The sequence below is a fragment of the Lolium rigidum genome, chromosome 7, assembly GCF_022539505.1.
Source record: "Lolium rigidum isolate FL_2022 chromosome 7, APGP_CSIRO_Lrig_0.1, whole genome shotgun sequence".
Lineage (NCBI taxonomy): Eukaryota > Viridiplantae > Streptophyta > Magnoliopsida > Poales > Poaceae > Lolium > Lolium rigidum.
The window spans coordinates 49239429-49247971 of record NC_061514.1 but is presented as its reverse complement, the minus strand read 5'-3'; positions in this window follow the sequence as shown (position 1 = coordinate 49247971).

The window sequence follows — 8543 nt, the reverse complement described above, 5'->3', positions numbered from 1 at the left end:
CAAGATGGTTACTATGAGATTCGTTTGGGCATTACAACATAATACATAGACCGTAATCCAACTGCGTCTATGACTAATAATCCACCTTCCGATTATCGTTCGAACCCCTTCCAGTATTAAGTTGCAAGCAACAGATTATCGCATTAAGCAATGTCTATAAAGTAAACAATAGAATTACCCTTAGATAAAATATTGTTGTTTTCTTCCTAGTAGCAACAACACATCTACAATCTTAGAAGTTATTGTCACTCTTCGAGAAAACTAGGGCATGAACATACTATCGAGCATAAATAACCCCTGTTGGAGTCACAAGCATCTAATTGGCCAGAGTATCTACTAGCAACAGAGAGCATGCAAGATCACAAATAACATATGACAAGAATATATAATCGATCTCAACATAGTATTCAATATTCATCGGATCCCAGCAAACACAACATGTATCATTACATAAGGATGATCTTGATCATGTAGGGCAACTCACAAGATCTAAACACGAGGCACAAATTGGAGAAGACAACCATCTAGCTACTGCTATGGACCCATAGTCCGGGGATGAACTACTCACGCATCAGTTCGGAGGCGGGCATGGCGATGTAGATGCCCCCGGTGATGATTTCCCCCTCCGACAGGTGCCGGGAAGAGCTTCAGAACCCTCCCGAGATGGGTTCTGCAATGGCGGCCGCGACCGAACTTTTCGTGGATGGAGGCTCCGGTATTCAGGGTTTTTCCGAGATCGTGAATAAATAGGCGGATGGGCGATGTCGGTGGAGGCCAGGGTGGCCCACACTACCCCTAGGAACGGGCCAGGGCTAGGCCGCACCTAGGACTGACATGGCCGCCCTGCTGCCCCCTTTGACTCCCCTCTGGACTCGGCTTTTGTTTCGTCCAATTCCGAGAATATTTCTTGTACAACTTTTCTGAAATACAAAAGATCAGAAAACATGAAACAGGCACTGTGGCATCTTGTTAATAGGTTAGTGCCGGAAAATGTGTAAAAGTGCAACGAAGTATGAGCAAAACATATATGAATTGGTGTAAAACAAGCATGGAGCATCAAAAAATTATAGATACGTTTGAGACGTATCACCCACACCCGCCACGCCATCACCGCCGGCACGGTCGAAGAACACGGACTGCAGCACCGACAACCGCCACCCTCCGCCAGGTCGTCATCGCCCCACCCTTCGCGAAGGCTGCCGCCCTAGAATCATGGCCCCAGTCCAGTCGTGGGAGGGCACCCAACCACCGGTCACCACTCCCAGGCATCGGCGAGGCCGCGCCGGATAGAGGGATGGAGGGGGAGGTCCGTCAACTCCCAGCGGCGGAGGCAAACCCCCACACGACCGTCTTCCTCCCTATAGCTGCGCGCGGGGGTTCAAGAACCTGCGGCCGCCTCTAGGGGCGATGAGAGGGAGGGTGAGGTGGCGGCGTTGGGATCTAGGGTCGCCCCCATTCACCTGGAGGGGGGACGCAAGGGAGAGAGAGAGGGGGTCAGTTCTTCAATTTGGTTCAGATTAGGAAAGCAACAATTGGGTGCAGACTTTACCTAGCGAGGACGCACTGGGTGGAGAGTCTTTCTGCCGGCGGTGACTTGTTCAGCTGTGGATGGAAGATGCGTAGAGGCACGCGACGATAGGTCGAGGCCATCGACATGTAGGTGGTCATCGGCGGTGTTCTTATTGAGTCTTCACGCGTGGACGGGCGGGCTTCTGGCTACAATGGGGTGGATCGCGGACATGCGACGAGACTCTCTGCCGGAGGGGACTTATTCAGCTGCGGATGGAAAAGTGGCCGGGGCGTGCAATGATAGGGTGAGGCCGGAGGCCTTCGGTGGTCGTCGATGTGCCGCACACACGATGGCGGACATGGCTGCCGTCAACGATGGGGCAGACAAATGACAGTTGGGCGAAAACGATTACGCGGACAATGCGACGCAGAGCAATTGCACCGATAGGAGCAAAAGGCTACGGAGATGATGGACACGGTCGGCGAGTCAGCGACGGCGATGGCAACGAAGTGCATGGGCTCGCACAGCGGCGGCATCGGGCAGGCTCTAGCAGAATCGATGACCTAATCGGAGCCGGGCTCGCGCGGCACCGATGACGGCGGACAGGTAAATACGACGGGCTCGTGTGTAGGGCGGCGATTTGGCAGGGGATCGTGGTGCAGCACACGATAGCGACGGTTCCTGAAAAAAAAGATGCCCCGTCATTCCTTCGATCGTGCGCCGATGCGGGGCAACGGACAATGGTCCGCCGGTTCGTTCTGAATACTTTTTCACCGTAGGATTGGTGCTATACGGCTTAGATGTCTTGTATCACCACCCTCTCTCCCTTTTAATAGTAGTGGTAATGCATACCATAGCCTCAAAAACAGATTTGGATGGAAATTTGGAGTGAAAACTATCCGTACAATTTACAAACCTACAATTAGCCCGCCCGGGAGCAATTATCCCCCACTAGGAGCTGTTTCCCGTTTCCTCCTTTCTCTCCTTTTTGTTTTCCCCTTTCTCTCCTGCGCGCAAACTCTACCGGTGGGCTGTGAACATTTTTAAGTTTAAACAATTTTCGAATATAAACATTTTTAAATTGAACAAATTTTTAAATTTGACAAATTTTGAACAATTTTAAAATTTGAACTTTTTTCAAATTTGAAAAAAAGAATAAAAACAGAAAATAAATAGAAACAAAAAAGGAAACATAAAAATAAACAAAAAAAGAAAGAAAAAAGAATAAACAGAGAACGAAAACAAAAAGAGAAAAAGGGAAACGGGCTGGGCCCTACACCCGACCAGGGTGTGCGGTGTATAGGATTCTCCTGCGCGCAAACTCTACAGGTGGGCTTGTGACAGGGCCCAATTCGTTTGGAAGCCCGGCCTGGCGAGCAAATTCGAAGACGGGCTCGGTGGCAGCAGTCTCGCTCTCGCGGAGTCCGACTCCCACTCTACTCTCTTCTACCCGGACCGTCGCAAAGAAAGCCTCCGCCTTTATAAGATTGGGACAGCACCGTCTCCTCCTCCCCAAAATCGAAAGCTTCCCCAGATCGAAATCTAGGGTTCCTCACCTCAGTCCCAGATCGAAAGCTAGTGCTGCTTTGAGACGTGACAGAGTAAGATCGATCATACGATGGCCGGTGAGGAGGGTCCGTTCAATCGGTGCATCACAAGAAGCATGACGACGAACATGAGGGTGGCCAAGGAAGTGGAAGTGTTTCCCGCCGGCGAGGAGTGTGCGCTAAAGCAGTGCCAGCACGGTCCGATGCTCAAGTCTTGTGGCACCAAAAGGAAGGCTCCAATTAAGGTATGCAACTACAAGAGGAAAGCGGCCGGCGGGATCCATTTGTATCAGGGATCTGGAAAAAAGCTGCAGCGGCTGCCGCAGGAGGAGGTCGATTGGATCCTTGCTGATAGGGCCAATGAAGATCGTGCCCCTGCTGAGGTCAAGGCCCTGAGACGCTTACATCGTGGCTTGTGGCCTTCGCTGGAGGAGGAGGAGAAGACCGACAGTTACGGTCCTCGCGCGTACATCGAAACCGAAGAGGAATTCTGCAAATTCCAGGCCTGGGTCCGCCGCGAGTACGACCAGCATGGCTACGTTGAGGTTGATACCAAGCTCCTCGCTGCCAGGGCCAAGGTCCGATCGGCGAGCGACCAAGCACGAGAGAAGGAACTAGAAAAATTCGACTTTAACGGCCACGAAGATCTGAAGCGATTCTTTGCCCCACTTTAGTCCTACAATTGTTGATCTAAGTCTAGCCATGTCCGTGCGCTATATATTGCACTTGATGAACCAACCACAATTACCACATGTGTGTATTTTTAGAGCTAATTACACATTTAGTCCTAGAACTTGTATCGCATGTGAAGATTTGGTCCTACAATTTGCAAAGCGTGATAACCTAGTCCAAGAACTTGCGTTGAATGTGATTTTTGTTGCGTTGGTTATCTTGCAAATTAACCCCTGGAAAAAATGTTTCTTTTTTTATGTCCTCCCGCAACGGTTGGCTGAGTGGTTAAAGGGTTTTCTTTTTACACTATTGGTCCTAGAACCAATAGGAGGTGGGCGTCGTCGAGGACGAGCGGGGTGGCGTGCCACAGGCCGCGCTAGCGACGGGAGAGCGCGTTGGTGCGGGCGCCGTCCTTGATGGGTAGTCGGGAGACGACTACACGTAGGAGGCCGGCGGGGAGGGCGCTGATGCGGTCCTTGCCGCCACCGCCGTTGGAGAATGCGGCGGAGAGGGAGGCGGCGGCGGGGACTGAGGAGGTCGGGAGGCAGTAGTGCATGACATCTCTGCTCAGGCCGGGAGCCATGTTTCCCTTCCCTTGGGGGCGGCGGCGGTGAGCAGATGTTGGGGGCGGCGGCTGGCGGGAAATGGCTTGCTAGGTTTGGCCATTCCTGTGGTATAGTTTGCCTTCTCCATCGGTGTAAATTCTTTTCATTTCCTGTTTATTACCGTATCATTTTTTATGCCAACAGGATTGCAAGAAGATGTAGCTCAAGACAATAAAACTCAATGCACAACAAAATACTTAATTAATTCTTCTAAGTGAAGAAAATAAGACAAAAGAAAAAATTGAAGGTGAAAAGGGAGGCGACCTTGCCACTGTTGACGATGTTGTCCCCTCCTCCGTCCACCACTGGGCGATAGGAGGAGGGGGAAACCCCGGTTTCACGCGGCGAGAAATCGTGTAGGTTTAGGTTTACGGTTCTAGTGGATCTAGCTGGGTCGTTACAGCTTGCATAACTTATGCTAGCACTTATTCAAAGTTTGCAGCGCTAACGTAAAAAAATATGAAGCCATCTTTCTTCATGAATCCACAGGTATACATGTTAGGCAAAGACTTGTGGCTAGGTTCAACAATCTTCATTCTTCGTAATAACCTGCAACATGAGAAGTTCTAGTGGCAAACAAAAACGCGGCACTTGCCCGGAGAAAATCTTTCTATTTTCAACTGAGCATTTTCCTTCATAGCTATCCTAATTTTCAATGTTTCAAAAAAAAGAAAAACCGCATCTGTAGTGCGGAAAAATTCTAACTTCGACTAAATGAGTTGTGATTCTTCTGCCTAGCCTTGGTATGCAATCATATCTTGGCACTTTGATCGACAATGTCGTATAAAGTAATTTTTTTTATGTAACAGTCATTTTGTTGTTTTCTTTAACAAGCATTGTTTTTCAGCAAACTATCTGAATTAGTATTTTTTATGATATTTCTTGCTAGACTGCAAGTTTATGGTAGGAAACTTTGAGGCTTGGGTTTTGCTCCATGTTTGAACTGCGAAACGTGAAATGTTTAGAAAAAATCAAGCGCGAGAATTTGTCGCCAAGAGCGGCAAATATGATGATACGATACGATACGATACGCCCTCCGGACATCACCACCTCAAGCTAGCTCACCAGTGCCAACAACTCTGACTATAATTGGTACTCGAACAAGAGCTTGAGCTAAAGTCTTTACGGGCCAAGGTGAATCTATTCCCGAACTTGTTTGGTATTTCTCCCCCATGGACGGCTTGCTACATCAAACTGGCAACCTATGGGTGCTTAGGTATGAACCCCATGATCCACTGCAGGCGGGGATGGAAACTGGACATGAGACAAAGAAGACAAGCTTAAGAAGAAGTTAACCGAGTGAAGACAGTGGATTTGGGATGCCTTTCCTTTAGTTTGTATGTTTATTTAGTTCATTTATGCATCTATTTATCTAGATTTAGGTATTTTACCAGATTTCCCACAAAAATTCCATTGCCTCGTTATTTAATCCTGGAAGGCACAAACTCTTAATTTCGTATTTTTTTATTTTTAAGGACCTTCTAGATCCCGATCGACTTATGGACCTTCTAGACCCGGCTTGACTAGTCTATCACGTCGGATCAAGGTTGGGTACATTTTGCACCGGTAGCATGCTTCGAGTGGATTGCTCAGCGGTCACCATGATGCAATTCTAACTCAAGAAAATTTTATCCATAGGTTTTGAATCCGCCCAAACCCTACCCGACTACACATGAGTAGAAAATGGGTAAACTTATGTACCCGTGGGTATACCCAAGCCCTATCCGGAGCCGCCACCCACCTTGCAGATCCACGAATTACAGTTCATCACGCCACTTCAAAAGTAAAAAACCTGATAGCAACCATGCATTCCTTCGCGCAAAGTGCTCACCGCTACAGTACAACAGAATGGAGCCGGTTGAACCCATGTCGCTGGTGGAATACTTGAGATAAGACTCCCATCTCCTCCACCTGAAAGGTGTAATCGATCATCTTTAGCTTTGGCCCGATCCACTGTTGCTTTGACGATCGACGCAAACTGTTACCCGTGTCAGGCTTACCTAAGCGGCTGCTGGTTGCTGATCGATCGACGCAAAACACAGCCAGGATCCGGAAATATGACTGCATGTCGCCGTCCGAGCGCGCGCACGCGCGAGATCCGACTTCGTCGAGCGTCCCAGCGCGCGCCCAGCTAACTTGCGTACGTCCTTCCAACTTGAACCACACCACGATGGTTCACTGTCACGTGCCTCAGATTGCCTGGCTACATGTCTACATGTGAGTGCAAAGTAGGGCGACGACTGAGGAGAGATCAACTTTTTAATTGTCTGCCAAGTGCTCTGAATCCGATTAGAGATGGCTAGTTAGGTGATGGTGTAACCGTGTAAGTGACGCTGACAGTATCGATCGTGCATATGTATCTGTGGTAGCACCGAAGCCAAGCATGGCGGCATCGAGGGGTGATTTTTCGCTAGGGTGCGTTGTAGATTGTTGACGCCAAGAGTTAACTGTACATTCACAGTGCACCGTGACGTTTGCTACTATTTCTGAGGCAACTGGTAAATAGAGCAGTTTCAAAATCAACGTCGATAGCGGCTATTACCGTAGCCGCGATGTCCGCTCTGGCCTTCGACACCGCCTCTGCCCACCGGGCGAATCGCCGATAAGGTATGAAATTTCTCTTTTTTCGTTTCAATTGCGGTGAGGTTTGGCATAGTGATAAATATGGAGGTTGAGAGCGCAAGAAGCTCCAGCGGTGAGGGGGTATTTGTGCAATTGGAGGATGATGAGCATGATATGCTCACGACCAAGAAGAACAAATGAAGGGCAGGTGGAAACAAGAAGAGAAAAGAAGAAGAAGAAGCAAGTCGAGACATCAAGTTGTCGCATATTATCGAAAGTTATCAAAACATTGTAAAAACCTGAGTTTATGGTTTGCATTTGAGATTCCGCGAGGTTCCAGCGGACGAGACCACGCAACATGAAATGCAATAACAACATTTTTTTTGATAAAGGGAATATATGAATATCAAGAGATACCAATTACACCCAGCCTCTGCAACAACGTACCACCCTAATGGCACTACGGATGCACACAGCCAAAAAAAGAAAAGAAAACTAAGAAACAAAAGTCCCGCTACAGTATCTCGGACCTAACAACAGCAATACATCCACCGCCATGACAACACCTGAATTACAGACTCTCAAAAAAAAAAAACAACGCCTCCAAGAAGGGAAGAGTGCTCAAACACCATCGTCACCCGATCAAAGATCTTAGGTTTTCACCCTGAAGATAGTCCCCGCTCTCAAAACAATGCCTCCACCAAGGTCATTGCCAGGCACAACCAGTTAAGGCCAGACCTTGGGTTTTCACCCTGAAAGGTAGGACTCGCACTTCACCCGTGTTGTCGCCCCCACTTTCATACCGCCGCTGTGAAGCCCGGAACACCAAGCAAGCCCCTCAACAGCGCGGAGACTTGAACCTCCCTTAGCTAGTCCTCCCCTCCGGCCTTCATGAAAATCTCTTCTACCGACTTTCATCATGGATCCACAGTCACTTGATGTCAACATAGAAAGAGCTGCGAGCTGCTCCCTCCAGAACCAAACGGTCGGAATAAACGTTTGGCTGCGCACGACCGAATACCTCCGATCCAGCAAACTCCAGGCAAAGCACTGTTACATTCGCCGATGGAGCCTTCCGGAACTCAACCCACCGGCCAGATCACGAGTCCAGGCCTCCGGTAGGTCCTCCTCTTCACGCAAGAGAGGCCCTAGGACCGCCGCTTTTATTCAGGCCAGACCCCCACGTCGGCGATTCCCGGGCTGGCCAATCCAACCCTCCACCGGCGACACCATCGCCGGCTTCCATGCTCCTCCATCTCACCGCCGGATCGCGGTGATAGATCAAAGATACACCACCACCAACCGCAGCCTGATCCTCTCCGGCGAAGAAGAGGCCACCTCCTCTGTCGAACCCAAGGTTGCTGCCCCGGGCGCCCTCGTGTCGAGGAAGAAGCCCGAGATCGCCTCCACGCACCGACGAGAGGCGGGGGTGGATGACATGGCGCAGAACGAGGGCCTGGCCGCCGCCCACCACTAGCCCCGGCCGGAGTGCTGCGGAGAGCTGACGGGAGGAGGGAGACCGCAACGCCGCCCATGCCAACCGTGCCGGACGGTCCGCCAGGTGACAAGGTATCAACTTGTCAATGCCTATGGATTGTAGGCTAGGGTTTAGTTAGAAGTAGAGGGCAAGTAGATCTCGAAGGTTTC